Raw genomic sequence first — 19,553 nt, forward strand, 5'->3', positions numbered from 1 at the left:
AGAATAAATTTAAGCTTTGATTTATTGAGAAACGCTGAAGCTGACTTAATTACAGTCACTAGCTTGAATGAATCTAAAAATCAATGGCGGGTGGTTTAATGGATATCAGAGGCATTAATTAATTGTTTGCTTAACATAAATTTGAAAAACAAACTTTGTCGGAAAAAATTACAAAGTATAAAAGTAGACCGATGCTCCTAAGATTCTATTTCAATAATTGTCGAATGTTCTCAAAACTTTTTAATTATTGCCTGGCTACCTTAGATTGAGAGGGTGATAAACTGACAAAATTTGCCGTTTCAATAATTAAATTTGATTACGGATTAGCTTGAAGATGATAGCTTTGAAGAACAGCAAAATGTGACTTACAATTAAACTTGAGAATTTGCGGTGATGTGACCGAACGTGAAAAACCGGATTGCATAATAGAATAATTGACCTTTTCATTCAAACTAGAGCGTGACAGAAATTTGCGAATGCACAAAAACCACAATGAAAAACTGGCCGAGGCGTGAATTTTTTGGACTTCACGCCGGCTTATGAAACAAATGCTGTTTTAAGACTCAACAATCGTGAAACATGGTCGATCAATATGTAAAGCTATGAAATTCTTGCGCATAAAAAATTGGTTGAATGACCTGTAAAGCTTTCGTGGGTACTTACCGCTGAAGTTCAAAATTAGCAGATCATTTAGACTTGGCAAATCTACAGCTTTGGCGATGACAATATTTCTGTTTACTTATCAGATTTTTGTTTTTGTTTGAGCTATTTTCCTGGCAGGAGGGAAAATAAGGAATTAGGCCGGGGAGGAAAATGAAGAAAATAAAGACAAAAAATGAGGAATACTGCGACTACTGAGCGGGTATACTATAAATAAAAGTGAGTGTTATTGTGTTTGTGTATTCCAATTGAATTGAAAGATGGGGGCCTGAAAATGAAAATGGAAAAATTGGGATAGAAAGCAAAGGATGGAAATTGGCTGAAGGAATTGTTTTTGGATTTGGGCAATTCAATTGGTCGCTCTTCGTCCGGTCGGCCGGCGGCGCTTGAAGAGAGAGAAAGAGAGAGGGAGCTTTATGTTTAGTTAGGCAGTAGCAGCTAGCTAGCTTGCTGGGGATGTAGGCAACAGCAGCAGTAGCAAGCAGTGGGCAGGCGATTAGTAGGGAATTAAAAGCGAAACAAATAACCCGTACTGCTCTTAATATTGCTCTTGTTCAGTAATTGCACTGTTGCATTAGTGGGGAGCTATTTATTATTTCGTAAACCAATTTTGGGAAGCACCAGAAAAAGTAAATAAGTGGGAAAATTGTAATGAGGAAGCAAGTCAAGTATAACAGGAACAATCTTGGATAATTGCTAGATTTCCCCTGTTTTTACTAAATGAGCAGCAAACAAATCAACCAAACAAACAACCCAAACAAATTCTATCCGTCAATCCCACAATTTTCCCTAAGCAAGTCTCTCTGCGCCATGGGAACAAAAAGCGGCACCACAAAGCGGGCAATTTGCCCAAACCAGAAAAGACAAACCGAAAATTGTAATTTTCATTGAATTGGACACAAAACGGCTCAGAATTGAAAGAACAAAGGAACGGTACTGAAAGGATAAAACTATGGAATTTAAGTGGATTGAAAACAAGATGGACAGCCGATAGACAGAAAAAAAACCAAACAAACAAGCAAACTGATCAGAAAAAGTGGAAGTGGTACCCAAACTGCTATTAAGCAAATTGCAACCTCTACTGCAGTCTTAACTAGTTGTTTAGTTTTTACCAAAAGCATATAGCACAAAACCGGCAACATCTTAACTCACGTGTTCTACTTACAGGAAAGGTACGGATAAAATGGGAGGAAAATGGGAAACTTACTCCTGGGGATGAAGATATTGTTTCCCAATTTTGTTGTTCAGTCACCGACGATTTGAGTTTGTTCCAAGAAAGTTTCCCACGCTAATAATGCGCGAGATGAAATAAGGAAGATAAAAGATGAACAAAAAAGAGAAAAACTGGGAGTTGATATTTTGTTGATTAAACAACAGTTCCAACAGAATGCAGTTTTGTGTGTTGAGCAGCGTTTCCTGTTATTTTGTGAGGATAATTAGAGAAATTTCGGCATAGCTATTCTAAGCTGAAGCTTCTTCTTTTATGCCACACTTTTCCATAGTCAGCGTTCACTCTCTGAATTATCTGAATAAATTTGCGTTTGGAATTTTCACTCCTTTTCCCAGCAAAACCGGTGCGCTTTTAAGGAAACGAAATCAGAAGAAAATCGGGGAGTAATTTAGTTTTTGTAGTGTAGATTTGTATAGAATGTTGCCGGGGTTGAAGAAACGCTTTTACAATAATTTTCCCCAACTGTTTGTGCATTTTTGGAGCAAATTGCTTTAATCGCGCCGCGATTTGCTGTTTATTTTTATGGCTTCATCCATGCCTCCATTTTCAACCATTAAACACAAAAAATATGAACGCTTAATGTCACTCAAATTTGCTTCATTATTTTTTCACTAAATCCTATTTTACACCCAAATAACACGATATGTAGAGTTTAGTTCTTCAAGCATTTTTTTTTAGGGTGACACATAGGAAAAGTTATAAACGACTACGTAAATGCCCGGTTAACTTCAAAAAAAATTTTGAATCTTCAGAATTTAATTTCAGTTTAAAATATAATCACAAACAAAGGCGCAATTAAGTTGGAGCAATTTATTTGTTAATATAAAAATGCACAATAAAAAAATGCTTAATGGTGTGCCATCCCTAAAATACTTCTGGAACTCTTTGCGAAAAACCGTCGGGAGTAACATCTTTGGGTTGGAAAGATTGTCAATTTTATTGGTTTGCATCATAAATTTTATTGTTTAAACGGGAAAAATCTTGTTTTGCATTATTTTCTGCTTTTTCTTAACGAGAGTAAAACTTCTATCTGATCCGTGTAAATGATTTGCAAGAACTATTAAAATGTAAGAACCTGTTTTTTAAGGAAATAGCTGAACCGGCTCATTTCAATGGTAAAAAATTAATCAGTTCTGAAACATTGCATTTCCAGAATGTTTTAAGTTTCTGTATGCGCAGTTATTCTTCATCATGATTATATTGAAGTCTTAGAGTTCGCTAAGCTTATCCTGTATAGTTCGGAAATTCACCATTCACCAGAAAAGTCTGAGCAGAACGGGTTGGTTGTCATACCAATTTCTTAGTAGTCATACAAGGTCAAATGTGATTCCTAGTAACCATACCAGGTCGTAAATGATTTGTATGAACTCTTGGTAGTCGTACAAAGATCATATACGATTTCCTAGAAGTCAAACAGGGATCATTCAAAAAATTGGAAAGCCTAAAAACTGTATAAATTTGCATTTTCCATCGAACTTGAAGAAATTTTCATACAAGTTTTTATATGACACAAAAAACATTGACTGGTGCCACAAATTCTCGTATGAAATATTGAGGGGACATATTAAATTATTGTATCGAATTTGAAAAGCACAGTTGATTCTAAGCGCTCACTAAATAGTAACTTTGCATTTTGAACATATCCACAGAATGAATTTGATGTAATATACAACTTTTTAAGTGTGTCTTTTAAATTAGCTTTTATGGGTATTAACTGGCTTCAGATAGTATCAAAACTTTAGTTATCTATTTGGAATTACTCTTTTCTTCAGTGTTTAACTTTGAAAAAGATATTGTATGTTAGCGTCTTTTGGTGGATCACAAAGTGATGCGGGGAATCACAAATGTGATACCTCACCGAATAAAATAAAAAAAAACATAAATGTTGAAAAATTTATGAAAAATAGATGTATGATTCTTGACACTAGATTCATATATGATTTTTTGGTAATCATGCACGGATAATATATGATATCTTAGTAGTCATACAATCGTCGTACTCAAAAATACGTTATGATTTGTATTACATCATGTATGATCCATGTACGACTACTAAGAAGTGCCGAACCGGGAAAATAATGTCTAACTTTTGTAGCTAATAACTGGTAATTACTATACTAGTATAGACACTATTTATACGTAACCTAGTTTGTAGACAATTACCACAAAACCCATTCAGCTTAGTGGCTACGACTTGCTACGCAAAGTATTTGTAACAATTACCCACGCGGAATTTCGAATCGCACATAAGACAAACATTGCAGTTAAGCTGAACCTAATATTTCTCAAGGAGTAAATTTGATTTAAATATCGAGACCGGCTTGTATAAATTGTGACATGAACAGAGAGCCGGTCACCCTAAAAAACAGAATGTCTCTAGACTGACTCAGCGCTAATTTGCTCCGGGTTGTATTTCAAAACCCTTAAAATACCAAAACGGTGATATGATGCGTAGTTTTCAGCTTTACAATTTTTTTGCGATACGTGGAGAATATCAACCATAGCAAGCGCAGCTTTAAGTAAGATACAAATGCCAACAAGTGATCAAATTTTATCCAAAGTTCTCTTCTAGTGTGAACCGCTGTGAAACGCCCACAAAAACGGTTTCATGGCAATACCAATACCAAAATGCCAAAATACTCAACAAGTCAACATACCCAAGCCATTTTACCTAATTTAATCCCTTTGCTCTTTTCGTTCAATAATTCCAAATCCCATTACAAATTAGTACTCGGTATTGCAAGCATGTTTTCACATAATTAGGCTGATACCCGGGTCGAGGTTTAGTTAAAAAATAATGTAAAATTAGTGGTGAATTGCGGTGAAAAAAACTTTTTTCACCGCAAAGCGCCCGCATCGTTTAGCGTTGAATGCGCTGAAAGCGATGAATATTTGTAAGATCTGCAGTTTTTAGCGGTGAAGATTTTTTTTCACCGCATTCACCGGATTTCTTACGAAAAAGAAACGTCCGTACACGGGTTCGAGTCACTCACCTCCTGGTTGTCGGCAACTTCTTATTCCACTGCGCCATTTGTCGCTTACTTCATTCATATTTCTTGTGAATTTATGGTAAACGTCTGAAGTTAGCGGTGAATATTTGTAGGGTTTGCGATTTTAGCGTTGAAAAACTTTCTTTCATCGCATTCTGCTTGTAGCGGTGAAAAATTATTTTTCACCACATTCTGCTAATAGCGCTGAAAAGCTTTTTTTCACCGCATTCTGCTGGTAGCGTTGAAAAATTTTCGTTCACCGCTTAAGCGGTGAAATGAAAAATTTTTCACCGCTTAAATATTTTTTGTCACCGAATTCATCGCATTGAGCGAAAATCTTACAGTTTATCTCAAATTCACTGCAAATCTTAAATCTTTTAGCAATTTTTAGCGGTGACACCTCGACCCGTGCAAATCATTCCAATGCTCAGTTTTAATAGTTTCATATAAAGTACTCTACAGAATTTGGTCATTTGTGGAAGCAGGGAAAGAGACACTCAATAAGTTAAGAGAAATTCCATCTGGATTGTCGAACATATAGAGCGTTGGCTTTGTCTCTGTTGAATCAGTCGCTAAAGAAAGAGTCTTGAGTGCGCAACTCTTATTACACGCCGGAAAAACAGAGGTCAGGTATTGTTCATTCACACAGAAAGTTCCGACACCGCTTAATCAAATTTTTGGAATAAACTACCAAATGAGGACCAGATAGGAAACTCTCAAAAATTCCTCTCTTGGTCAAAAATATTTGGTGTCTCCATTTAAAAAAGTCCTTTAAACTCAAACCTTTGAACAAACTAAATAACGCCTCATTAGAAGGCCGATGATAACCGATATTATATAGAATAAACGAGAAGAAAATTAACAAAGTCAAATAAAACATCAAGCAAGATTTACGACTAAAACTCAATGTCAATATACCTTAAGAAAAAATACCTTAATAAAAACTTTTCTCTGAAATTTTCTACGAATGAAATTTGAACACAAAGTCAGAAATGAGAAAAATAAAAAGCATCACTTTATTGTATTTTTCTTAGATATAGATTCCAAAATAAAAGACGACGGTCTCAAACCTTGTTTTTTCCTTTTCAATTTTCTGTTCAGTGTTTTAGAATATTCACATTCTTCAATGTCATGAAAAATAAAGTTTAGACTTTGGGTGTTACAACATATCATTTTGCTACGTTCATCAAGCTATGAAAATGAACTTTGACAGAAAGTTTTTTTCTAAAACTTTTATTCTGCTCTTTAAACGATAAAGGCATCTCAATTTTTTTACACTCTTTGAAAAATCTTTCTAATGATTCTTCTGGTAGATAAAAATTATCTAAACAATTTTAGAAAACCGTCTGGATTTCTCCAAGCTCGTTTTTTAGTTCTGTTCTTTTAAATTTATGTTGTAGTTTTTTGCTATCAACGTTTGTCAAGATACTAGAAAACTATTAAAACAATACAAAGCTTATTTTAAAATGCTTTAAAAAGTCTTTTTACTATGCACGAAAATAATAACTAAACCAAGATTACAAGTATTATTTATATGGTATGGCTCTAATACCTGTAAAACAATAAAAAAAACTCAATAGTATTATTTTTAATCGATAGCACAGACACAGCAAGTTGCATAGAAAATGAGTAGTTTAGGAACCATTGTCTTTCTACCTGAGCGAAAAATGTTGTCTTCAGTTTTTCTTAATCACATTGTTATCAAAAAGTTTTTTTATTTAATTGTTTCAAGATAATTGGTTTTTTAGTATTTCAAGATGAAAACTCAAGAAGTAAGTTTTTCACATTAAGTTTTCAAACAAAACTTTCTAACAGATGAAGAAAAGAATTCATGGCATTAATCTGAATGCATAAAGTTTCTCGTCTAGTAGTTTCTAAATTTGAGTAAAACGGTGACAAACAATGTAATATACTTAGCAATGTTTCAGAGGTCACCCTGTCTTGCCTGTTGAGTTTCCAGTTTTTATCCCTAACTATATATCAGTATGGGCCATATTTATATTCTTTAAGATAGCCGTTAGAAACAGTTAATCTTTTATCGCCAAAAACTGCTGGTGTCTGTTTCATTAATTTTTACTCAAGCTCTCATACTGAAAAGTAGAAAAAACAACCCTGAATGGACAAAAACAACATAAAATCAATAAACAACAACAATCTTTTCCGCCAAGATTTTGTATTTCAAGAATCAACAAAATAGCAACGCTTTACGAAAATGATCACTCTGCGCATCTCTAGAATGAGGTGAAAATGAAACATTGTTTATGCGAAAAAATGACAAAGAAGGACACAGACAAAAACTTAAGTTGAAGGTCTTAAAGTTTGACCACGGCGAATCAAAAAAATTTTAAAGTCACGAAACAAATTTCGCAGTTCTATTGGCTGAAAACGAACAACAGAACAACAAGTGAAGGTAAAGTTCAAAATTTCGATAAGTATTTCAAAAATAAACGCTGTATCTGTCAAAGAAAGCGTTAGCAAAAAGTTGGAACCAAAAAATACAAAAACTACGCCAAACTAGAAGGCCAATGCGAAATTTTGTTTTTATAATTAAGCGATAAGACCACAAAAGCGAAAAAAAACAAGCAAGAGAAAATCAAATTGTCATTTGAACAAAATGGAAAAATTATCAAAAAGACTACTTTGATTAAAGACAAAAAACCGTTCAACTAATTCCCATTAGCAAACTATGCCATCTGTTGCAACTTAGATCAAGTGATAAAACAGCAAAATGTGTAACAAATACGAGCAAAACTCAACAATGTAACATTATTTGTTGAAAACTAACATCGTATAAATCGTCGAAAGCAACACTTGTGAGGTGCAACGACTTATTCCGTTCTTTGTAAACAGATGAGACCTGCAATTAATGAGGCTAAAAGATGAAAACAAAATAAAAAAACAACAAAAAAACGCCAGACTGAAAAACTCAATGCTATTTTCCGAAATCGAATATTTTAAATTTCAGAGAGAAAAAATATCATTGACCTGAACCAATTAAATTGATGAGAAGACTACCAACAAAAAAACTCAGAACAAATCTTCAAAAACATCCAGGAAACCAGTACAATCCAAATACATTGGATTGTAACAAAAGAAGATGAATTCAAAAACTAAAAAACGATAGGAGTTTTTTTCCACAAAGAAACGCTTTACTCAAATTTGATAATTTTGTTTTAGATGTCTTGGAGTTCGATGTTTTGGATCCTCAGGGTTGGATATCCTGGAGTAAATATTGCAGTACCTAAAAAGTTTCAGAAAAAAACTAAAAAACTATGCTTTCATTGATAGAATTTTTTCAAGGCAGTATTTCTTTGTCCGTTGATCATCGTTTGGGTAAAAGAATCTCTATCTGCTTAACCAAAATTTCATTTAAAAAAGTTTAAAAAGCCTGTTTAGCTTCTGTTCTTCAAGTAAAAAGTATAAAAAACATGAATAACCTGAAAAATTAGCCCGTGAGATTCGGAAACAAATCGACGGATGAGAAAATGAGAAAATTACAAATTCAGATGAAATTCTACACATAGAGAGATACTAAACGTTTTTATTATGAATACTCACTAAAAATATTTTTAAATTTATCGAGAATGCTTTTGAGAAAAAATTGGCACTTTGTATTTACTCCTTAATAGTAATCGAAGGTACTGGAACTAATTAAAGAACTGTACTATGTACATCTCATGAGACATTCTTCCAAAAAATTCATCAACGAAATTACTGGTAGATATATCTAACAAAAGAAATTATCTCACCCAATAACTTGAAGACAGCAGCCAAAAATTATTTTCTAATTGGTTGAGTTGATATATTATCTGTTTTACTTCCTTTGCTGTAATTCTAGCAAAAAATCAATAACGGAAGAAGTCAATAGCAAAAAATCAATAACAACTAATAGCAAAAAATCAATAACAACCAAATGTTTTGTGTAACAATTCTTTAATTTTTGAAAAACAGTAGTTCTCTCAACAATCAGGAATTTTTGTAAAGATTTTGCGGTTTCGATGGTTGGAGTTGATCTTTCATAGTGTTTATGTCATAGATAGAACTGACATAAGCAGATAAAATTTTACAATGGCACGTTTCAGAATTGATGCAGTCTGGAAATCTCATGGAAACTGGTTTTTCGAAAAAGGTGGACGTGAGAAAATCAACAAAGTAATTTCTGGTCATGAGTTCTTATAGACCTCGAACCGATGCTATCTAACCAAAATGACGACAACTCTTGTTTCTTTTATCTGGTGGGATGAAAATATCAATCAGAGTACTGTCGCCTAGTTTTTATTAAACAAAGAAACAACGTTCTGCAAATGCGCCTTCACATTTAATCAACTAAAACAGTTCTGAGAAAGAAGGAAAGCAAGATTTTGTTAAATGAGACCAATAAATTTACAGAGCTTAATGAGGGGGCAGAGCAATGCATTTCTTTTTAACCAATAACTTGAAGTACAGCGGCCATAAACTAAATTTTTTATTGGTTGAGTTGTTATACTATCTGTTTTGTTTCCTTTGTCGTAAATCTAGAAAAAAACTTCAATTATGAAAGAAATACGTTTAAATCAATACCCAACTGTTTAGCGGAAAAATTCCTCAATTTTGAATAAGATTAATTCTGTAACAAATCATAGACTTTTAGGTACAGATTTTGCGGTTTCGATAGTCAGATTTGAATTTTCTTGCCTTGTCTCATAAAAAATTGACATAAGCAGATTATATTTTACAATGAATCACTTTTTCGTATCTAAAAGAAACAACCAGTCAGTTATCTCTGACACGTGCGTTAATATTGACACGTGGTTTTAAATTAATACCTCAATTTCAACAATTGTGGCAAAATCAGAGAAAAATTTTAATTACACTAAGTCTGTGGCGCCCTTGGTTGATGCTCACAACCACATTTGTTTCATCTTTGGCAGTTACCAAGTCAAAAATGGTTGAATCTTAAAGTCTCGTGGAAACTGGTTTTTTGAAAACTGTTTACTTGAAAAAATCAACAATGTACTGTTTGGTCAGCAGCTTGTGTGGTCCTCACATTGGTGAGATCTAACCAAAACGACGAGAGCCCTTGTTTTTATCTGGTGCGATTAAAAAAAGAATGAGAGTATTGTCGGTACCTTCTATTAAACAAGGAAAAAAAGTTTACAAATGCGCATTCAATTTTAATCAGCTGAAACGATTAGAAAAAAGTGTGAAAACATGAAGAATTTTTCAACTGAGACTGATATTATTACTTAGCTCAGTCGGGGACAGAGCAAGGCAACTTATCCCACACAGTAAAAAAAATATAGCGACGAAAAATTAATTTTCTAATTGTTTGAATTGTTATACTCTCTGTTTTGTTTTCTTTGTCGTAAGTGTATCAAAAATTTAATAGCGAAAGAATTCCGTTTACATAACCAGCTCAATATTTTGCGTAATATTTCCTCAATTTTTAAACAACAATAGTTCTATCACGATCTTAGAGTTCTTGTACAAATTTTGCGGTTTCGATTGTTGGAATTGATTTTTGATACTATGTCTGATGAAAAAAAGTATTGACATAAGCAGATTATTTTTTTCAATGAAACAAATTTTTTATCTAAATGATGCAAAAAACCAGTTAACTTTGACACTTGCGTTACATTGGCACTTGTGTTTATGTTGGTCTCTCGAATCCAACAAGCAAGATAAAAACAATTTTTTTAAAACTCGGTCTTTAGCACATTTGAGTGATCCCCGACAACATTTTTTAGTCTTTGACCGTTACCATGTCAAAAATGGTTAAATTTGGTAGTTTCGTGGAAACCGGTTTTTTCAACCGGGTGTACGTGAGAAACACATCAATGTAGTGGTTGCTCAGCAGCTTTTGTAGACCTCAAAACAATGAGATCTAATCAAAATGACAACAGCCTTTGTTTTTTTTATCTGGCGGGATAAAAAACTCAATCAGAGTACAATCGGTAGCTTTCATTAAACGAGGAATAACCGTTCTAATAATGGGCTTTCAAACTTAATCAGCTGCGACACTTATGAAAACTGGAGAAAACAAAAACTGGAGAAAAACTACGTCGTCCAGTCATGTGTCAGAGCAATATAAATTGATATAGGGGTTGACTCACCAATTTAATAGTTTAATAACTGATTACAACGTGTCCTGGTTTCAAGTGGCAGCCAACACAGTTCTTTTCTACTCCGACATAATTGATAAACTATACCAAGTATCTGTTATTGAACAGCATCTTTAAAAGAGTAAAATTTAGATGTGAAATTTGGGGACCATGTTGATATTTGTTGAGATGGTGAACTCTAAATCAATATGGTCCGAAACCAGTTGACTTACGGTCCCATATAGACACGATTGTGCAGTCTGCGAATTCAGCTGCAACCTATATAAATCTAAGTGAATTCCCAAATCTCAAAGCCACCAGCAGCAAGCGTACTCCTTTACTGGATCTCTTTCCTGTAATATATTGGGTGAGAAAAATGGAAATACAGAATTTCGTTATCGATGCTTGCATCTTTTACACCAAATTATTAGAAAACTCATTGCGATTAGCAAATGTGTTTTTTACAACCGTCCAATCGTGGGGATAAGAAGCGTAGGTGGCAGCAAGTGCGAGAGTTGTTGAGTAGACTTGAGCGATGGAAATCAAATGATTCTGCGCTGTGGTGCGAGGCGGCCTCAATTTGGCAGTCAAGGAAAACTAACAAAAAATCCATAGACGCTTTAACAAGTCGAACAAAACCTGCAAGTGCAGTTTGAGAGGACAGGGAAAGCCCAATCTAAAGAGGGCGTTGCACTTGACATCGCTGCAACTTTGAACCGAAAAAATGAACCGCCACGCATGAACCAAAAAATATGCACAGAAAGAGATAAAAAAGTGATCACCGATTTGATCAAAATGCTTACACACAAGCATGCCAAATGGAAGAGGCATCAGTGTTCTTTCAAATTGAAGTGTTCAGCCAATTTATTGCAGTTGGGCTGTACAAAAAGAATCCCAAGGATATACTGCGTGAATTAGATTTCGCTGCCCTTGATCCATCAAACCGAGCAATCACCAGGTTAGCGATATTCGTTAACAAAGCGACCAAGATCAGCTACTCGGTTTCGTTGCTACTATTCCAAGTATTGCAAAACCAGCTGCATTGAATGACGAAACCCGTCCCAACGGCGTTATGGAAATCATTCAAAGTCTCATTACGAAATGCATAAGTACTGAAAAATATTCAGAAGCTATTGAAATATTTAAAATAAAACAATGGGAAGTAGCAGTCGAAGCTTAAGCCGAGAGCATGGTACATGCAACAAAAACTGCTTCTGAAAAATGCAAAAATAAAAAACTCCTGTAACGAAAAAGGAAAAAGAGCGTCGAAAATAGTCAAGCGGTAGTACAATTAAAAGCGGCGTGTGTTGTGTCAGTTCTGCCAGTCAGACGCTTGAATAGATCAGGTTGCCTAGGAGCAAATAGCAGCAAACCTAATCTGAAACAAAACTAATAGAAATTCTAGAAACTACGGAGCTTTACATAAAACAAGATGGAAGCAGTTAACGATGCTGCATTTCCCAACTTTCTTTGTCATCAAATTTTAAATAGGCAATAAGCTCAATCTTGTCTACTAGCGTCGCCTCTATCAAATGCCTCGTTTTTTGCGCCTGCAAGGCTTAGTCCGGGCGTATATCTTCAGCCAAACGAGCTCAAAGCCCCATTGAAAAAGTGGAGTGGTGTTCCGTTATACATTGAGGAACGAATTTTCCCATACAGTCAAAATGGAATACTGGACAAGCTAGGTAATAAAACTAGGTGATGGCTATGTGACAAGCTGACGTGGTCAGAGATATGATTTTGTGGCACTATAGTGCGAGAGAAAAAATTACTCGCTGCTAGCTTTATTGCAAAATTCGTAACCAGTTGCGAAGAAAAGAATTTGATTCCGGAGAACAAATCAAGTCCAGGAGAAATAATCATGCCGAGATAGGCAACCAGCAGTGTTGGATGTAACCAAAAATTCCCTTTGGCAGCCCAGCCTAATTTCAGATGCGGCGATGAGGCGTGGTTTCGCTATCAGATTTTCAGAAGAAAAGAAATATGACAATTTTGGCAAAAATGTACTGAAAAAGGTATCCAGTTTTGCACCACTGGCGTTTGATTTGTGTGGAATCTTCTAAGAGTTGATTCGAAAAAATTGAAACTTATAGCCTTATTGGGAATGAATGAAGGGCAAAAACTCAATTGCGTGGACACCATGTTAGTTTTTGGATACGAATTTGATCGTATTGATTTCCAAATTTCTAAACATCAACTTAACTTAGAACTATATTCGGCCAACAGTTTTCTAACCATGTATATTGTCAATTGAAAAAACAATCAAGTTATCTTTGAAGACAATATTTCTTTTATTTAGACCAAAAGAAAACAAATTATTATTTAACCATCTGATAATTATTCTTAGGATGTTATTATCGTTATGTAACAATGATATTAAATTATACGTAGCAAAAAGTATTGCAGCATGGCTGAGGAAATTAATTCACTGTTTAATAAAAAATCTTTCTGTGAAATGAAGAAATTTTTTGAGATCAAATTTTTCTTTTGACGCAAATCTGTTTTCGTCCGGAGGAAATCAACTCAATTACGCGTTAATGTTGTTAAGAATAAATTAAGAATAAAGATTCATCTCTCAGATAAGTCTGTCTCTTCATGAATAAAATTAAGATTTTCACTGGTAATTTTAATTATCATGCCTTATATACCAAAACATATACGCCGAAAAAATTAGGAAACCAAAAAATACCAAAACGCAAGTCCCCTACTTATCGGACTTTACTGGTTACAATGAGCAACAAAGTTAAAAATGAAGGAAAAAACCCAAAAATAAATTTTCGATTATTCAGCTACGAATCATATAATGTTAAACATTGAGGAAACTTGGAAATTGCGGCGGAAAATTTTAGGTAATGTTTCTGCCTCACTCTTGCTTCTCAAGATTGTTATTTGTCATTAAAGATGGATCAATCTATGTTTGTCGTGGAATAAGACGTTTCATTTCCCTATGCGCAGCTCACTGACTTCCTAGAGCAGTTCTGCTATCTATGAAGAAGCACGTATTTAAGCAATTAAAACACATGGGCAGAAGAATTCCGGAAACGACTCGAAAAGTCATTTCTCTAAAAAATACAATTCAAATTAACTGGTACTTACTTAAGTGACTACTGAAACTAAAAAATAGGGTCAAAATTTGAAAATAGCCCATTAATTCAGTTAAATACTGAAAACGTCCACTACTCCTGTATTCAAAACAAGCAAAAATTACTTTTACAAGCAAAAATTGTTTTACGGAACTGGAAATATCCAACTGCTCAAACGGCAATTCGAAAGCTATTTTGCATCTCTCATTGGTTGTAGATCACTATATTGATTTATTTTAGAAATCCACTGAGTTTGAGGTTCGGGATGCTTTATACGGTGCGCCGCACTCTCTGAATTGTTAAAAAAAATAGCAAAATTCAACAAAACTTGCGTACCAAATTAATAATCTCTTACTCGGTTTGTGCCTAATTTGGTTGATTGTGAAGACGTGAATAAGTGGCAATAACAACGTAGCTTGATTTTCTCTTTCAGCTCAATTTCATGTATGACGAACGCGTACTAATATTAGTTACTGAATAAAAAAAGTTGAAGGAAGTGAACAAATCATTGTGAATTCGATAGAATGTGGCATAAAATTTCGCTTGTCATGCTATACTGACTTCACTTGTTGAGATGGCTTTGAAGCGCTATTCAATTTGGTTGCTGAAATTGGAAAGCTCAGCCACTAAACTGCTCAAGCGGCAGAGCGCAAGCTATGTTATGCTATCAAAATTTTCTTTTTTTGAAAAAATCTTAAAAACTGCTAGAAAAAAATGGTACAAAATCATCAACATCGGTAATTTTTCTCATTAAAAAACATAAAATCTGCAATTTTTTAAAAGTTAAATGAACCCTAAGCAGTATTTGTTGTTTAAATCCCAATAAATGCGAGGATAATGTAACCGCTGCTCTCCTATCAAAGCCAAGGATAATTTTACACCGCCCAGTTCGTTTCAATGGTTTCAAATCTTTCCGGATATTCTATTTTTGCAGTTAACTTTTGTGAACTTTTTTATCCGCTATATTCGAAGTTACCAAGTCTCAAAATTGGACCCAAATAACACTAATATCGAATTAGAACAGGCTTCGTTAAAGCTCTTTAAATGCCACCGAATATGTGCATTGAAAAAAGTTTCCCTTACTTAGGAACTTTGTTTCTCAGAAAAGGTTTTGAGATTATCAAAAAAGCGGCATAAATTTTTGCTTGTAAAGCTATTCTAGCTTCACTGCTTGAAATGACCTTGAAGCGCTATTCAGTTTGCCTGCTCTGTTTTCCATCATGAAAACATCTCTTCCAGGAAGTACTGGGGCGAGCTTCACTACTGGTTTCTTGTAAACTGCCTCTCCCGTGCAAACTTTCGCTGATCGAAACACACCGTCAGACACATTGATGGTCTCCGTGACTCAAACCAATATGTAATATACTCGCTTAACGCTGTCTTCGATCACCCAAACGAGATAGCCTTCTTCTGTAGAGCGCCATTTTTGTCGGTTATGCAGAGTTGGCAGATACTCTTTACAAAATCTATCCCATATGAGATTTGCATAGGTCTGAATTTGTCGAAAGAGGTTTTAATGGTCGACAATTTCTTCTGCGCATGGCTGATAGGGTAAACAAACGTTCTAGAGCAAGAAGTAAAAGCAAGAAGTGATTGGTAGTCAATGCTTCCAAGTCAGTAACGTCTGAACTGAATGAAGTCAATGGTCTTGCGTTTAAGGTCAGCTCTACAATGCACATGATTGTTGACAGAACGTCCTCGGTAACTGATCTGTTAATCAACACAGCCATAATTGCTTCTTGCAACTTCTGACCAACCTTCCCCATAATGCCCCAAAGTGAGGTGCTGCCGTCGGGTTGAACTTCCATCTGATACCTTGTTGAATTAGATGTTTGTCGATCCCTTCTTTGTTCCATGCATCAACGCACTCTGCAAAATCTCTTTCTGCTCCAACGAAGTTCGTCCCGTTGTCACTGATGATTGTGTTTCGTTTGACTCTTCGCGTAATAAATCTCATAATCGCATTGAGGCAACCCTCTGTGTCCAACTTGGGTACCACTTCTATATGCATTACTCACATAGTTAGACATGTGAAGAGACAACACCACCGCTTTTCGTTTCTTCGTCTAATCTTGGCTGTGAACGGGCTAAAGTAGTCAAATCGAAAATTTGTAAAGGCTTTGAAGCATCTAACCGCTCTTCGGGTAGCTCAGCCATTACTGGTGCTATCGTTTGTGCTCTACCTTTTCTGCAGGTAACGCACTTATCCTTGATTTGTCTTAAGTCGTTTCTTATACCTAGGATCCACATCTTCTGTTGAATAAAGTTTCTTATATGCTCAGTGCCTTCATGTTGATTATCCTTGTGCTCATTTCGCAAGAATAGTTCAACCGCATGATGTTTTTTCAATGTAGCAGCATTGGATGCTTTGCATTGAAGTCTAATTGAATTTTTGTCTTTGGAGCGAATAAGTCCGTCTTCATCTAGAAAAATTGAGAATTGTAGGATTTTGCTAACTTTTGGAAAATCCTCTTCAGCTTTGAGAGAATTCGTCTCTTCATCAAACAGTTCTCGCTGTACTAACTCAAAGAAGATTGCTTTTGCTTCTTCTCTTTCTTCAATGCTGACTACAAGTGCCGCTGATTTGTATTTGAACGGTGCTCGCTGTACGTATGCCACTGTTTTTATTAGTCGGTTAAAATCGCTGAATCGTTCCTACTGAATAACAGCTTTCTTCTCTTTAGCCTATATCATGAAGACTGATGAGGGTATAATCTCTTCATCTGGGGCAAAAATTAGCGTCGCTGGCTCTGCCCACTCACTTTCTGGTCGCTTCAACCAGGCTGACCCAGCGAGCCACTCACTTTTCTTGAATTCCACAATGTTGATTGCTCTGGTGCCTATCTCCGCTGAGTTATTGATACCGCTCACATGTTTCCAATATGAAACATCAATTGTATCCAGTAGCTCAGCTACTCGGTTGGCCAAAAACATTTGTTGCTTACGATGTGAACTGTGTATCCACTGCAATACTGTAGTCGAGTCTGACCGAAAACTGCAACTATTTATCTTCATTTCATGTTCCCTGACTATCTGTTCTTTTAACCTCGCTTCCATGAGTGCCGCTTGCAGTTCCAATTGTGATAAAGAAAGATGCTTCATCGGTGCCACTCTGAATCTTCCAATGACAATTGTTAAGTGAGCTGAAAACTTTTTTGGTTGTGAACGTAGATGGGCCACTGCACACATCATGTCTTTAGATCCGTTAGCAAACACATGATGTTTGGGTTTGTCCCTCTCCCTGCTGAAGTACCTTCTATCGATGCCTGTTTCAGCTATAATCGCAAGTTCTTCTTTCCATCTCAGGATTTCTCCTTCTTCTCAATGTCGACTTTGTTATCCCAATGTTGTTCATTCTTAGTCCAGATGCATTTCAGAAGTCGCCTCATGTGAACACTCTACGGAGCGAACAATCCGATCGGGTCGAATACTGAAGATACCAGTGACAGAATCTTCCTCTGGGTTATAGGGGCTTCAACTTCTTTGTTCGTACCTCTGCACACTTGAAGACTATCATCAGTGACAGTCCATTGTAGTCCAAGCACTGATGATACCTCTTTATTAGGTTCCACTTCGACTTGTTTCCTTATTGACTTCAAGTCTTAGGGATTGCTGCGATCACTGGATCGTTGTTGCTCATCCACTTCTTCAGTTCAGGTCCGTGCTGCGAGAGAAGAATTTGTAGTTGATTGAAGACCTCAATTGATTCTTTGGGTGTTTCTACTGATTTGATGAAATCATCCATGTAGAAATTATTCTGTATTGCTTTTGCTGCGATTGGATACTATTCTTATCTGTCCTGTCCCAATTGCCTGATAGCATAGTTGCAAAGGTTGGAGAACTTTTAGCTCCGAATACATGACGCTTGATTTCGTGTTTCGGAACAATTTCGCTGGTTGTTGGACGTCAAAGAAACCTCAAGCAACTTCTATCTTGTTCGGGGACTTGCTCTTGTAAAAATATAGATCCGATGTCAGCTGTCGGGGCTATTGGTCCTTCCTGAAATCTATAGACTCTTCCAATCAACCCGTGTACCAGATCAGGTCCTTCTAGTAGCCTATTATTTAGGACTATTTCTTTGTAATTTGATGCAGCATTGCAGACACGTCTTACTTCGCATGCTTGTTCCGGTTTAGTACGGGACGGTGTTGCAAAAATCATTCTTTTACGAAGGTTCCCTTCACCTCGTGCAATATCTTTACAAATTTTATTCTACATTCTCATCTCTAGATTGTTTCTACAAACTCTTCAGGTTTGGGTACCTTTGCAATTTTCGCTCCAGTGAGTATTTTTGACCCAAAGCTGAGCTGTAGCTGTTCGGTAGGTTAGTCGCTGGTTCATTCCACAGAATTCCCACTTCGTACTACTCGCCTGTATACTTCGTCGTACTCTCTAGCATCTTTTGAGCCGGTAGTTCCTTCTTTGACTGACTGAACACGTTGATTTGGGAAGCATAGGTTTCTATGTCCCACCAGGTTTGGATATTCTCAGCCACTTTCACATCTTCTGTGCAAGCAAAATGACAAAAATTTTGGCTTCTTTTGCCCGTCATGGGTCCACTAATTACCCATCCTAGATCTGTTAGAATGCGAAGGGTTCACTTCGTGTTCTTATCTTGTACTCCAATAGGCGTTGTAGCTCATAAGCATCTTGACCAAGGTTGATAACAACTTCTGTCATGTTGAAGCTTTTGTTGCGCGAAACACTCAAGTGATTGATGCTTTGCTTCAAATTGTTTTAGTTGTAGTTTGTGTTTCTCGGGGAGTTGGATTGGTGTGCAAACGCTTCGATTGAATGCACATTTGAATGTAGCCCCTTTATTTTGCGAGGAAACTTTCTGTGATCAAATCCTTTCTTCATTGTATGTCAGCTATGTTGAGCGTCACATCGGTGCCTTGGGCTCGTAACTTTAGAATGAAACCGTTGATCCACTATCGACGAAAGCATATGTGTTCAACCGGTTGCCACCGCTCTTTTTTGAGACCGGAGCTATCTGAAGAAAGCTCTTAACTTCGTTATTCTGGTTGATTTTTGCATCGCTTAATCTGACTGGGCAACCGCCCTCGGCCAATTGGATTTTTGAGTGTAGGAATCGTATTTGCTTCTTTATGCATCCCTTGATACCGCACGCATTGACTTTACAATCTTTGATTGCATATGCTTTGCCTAGACATCCGTATTATTAGCGTTGCTTCCTCACTGCTGGGTACCGATGTTTCATACTCATGTTCCTGAATATTGAACAGTTTCAAAAGTCATGAGTGCTATCAGCTAAAGAGCTGTGACCACTTTGCAATTCCTTGGTTTCTTTCACGTTCGAACTAGCACTGAGGTTCGATGTTTTCGAGAAACGTTTGTCTCTGTTTCTGCTTCTTCGGTCTTCCCTTCGCTCTCCCTTGAAAGCAGAAAACATTTCGTGCACGAATGCTGTCCTAGATAGCCCATTTTCAAAAATAATTAGATCAGGCCATTCATCATCTTTATCATCATCAACATAGAATCACCATTT

General features: G+C 36.0%; 1 protein-coding gene across 8 annotated transcripts in view; it reads right to left on the minus strand.

Moving 5' to 3' along the window:
- Positions 1 to 19,553, minus strand: part of LOC142358680 (uncharacterized) — a 62,476-nt gene that overhangs the window by 5,076 nt on the left and 37,847 nt on the right. Inside the window, exon 1 of one of the 8 annotated variants that reach the window (XM_075410184.1) lies at positions 1,868 to 2,224. The exons of 5 other annotated variants lie outside the window; for them this stretch is intronic. The gene's annotated coding sequence lies outside the window, so the exon portion shown is untranslated. Of the gene's footprint in view, positions 1 to 369; positions 563 to 663; positions 1,155 to 1,867; positions 2,225 to 19,553 lie in introns of those variants that run through there. 2 more of the 8 variants (XM_075410181.1, XM_075410189.1) reach the window with 2 other exon arrangements.

This window comes from Convolutriloba macropyga, chromosome 2 (assembly GCF_964194025.1).
Source record: "Convolutriloba macropyga chromosome 2, txConMacr16.3, whole genome shotgun sequence".
In the NCBI taxonomy this organism is placed as follows: domain Eukaryota; kingdom Metazoa; phylum Xenacoelomorpha; order Acoela; family Convolutidae; genus Convolutriloba; species Convolutriloba macropyga.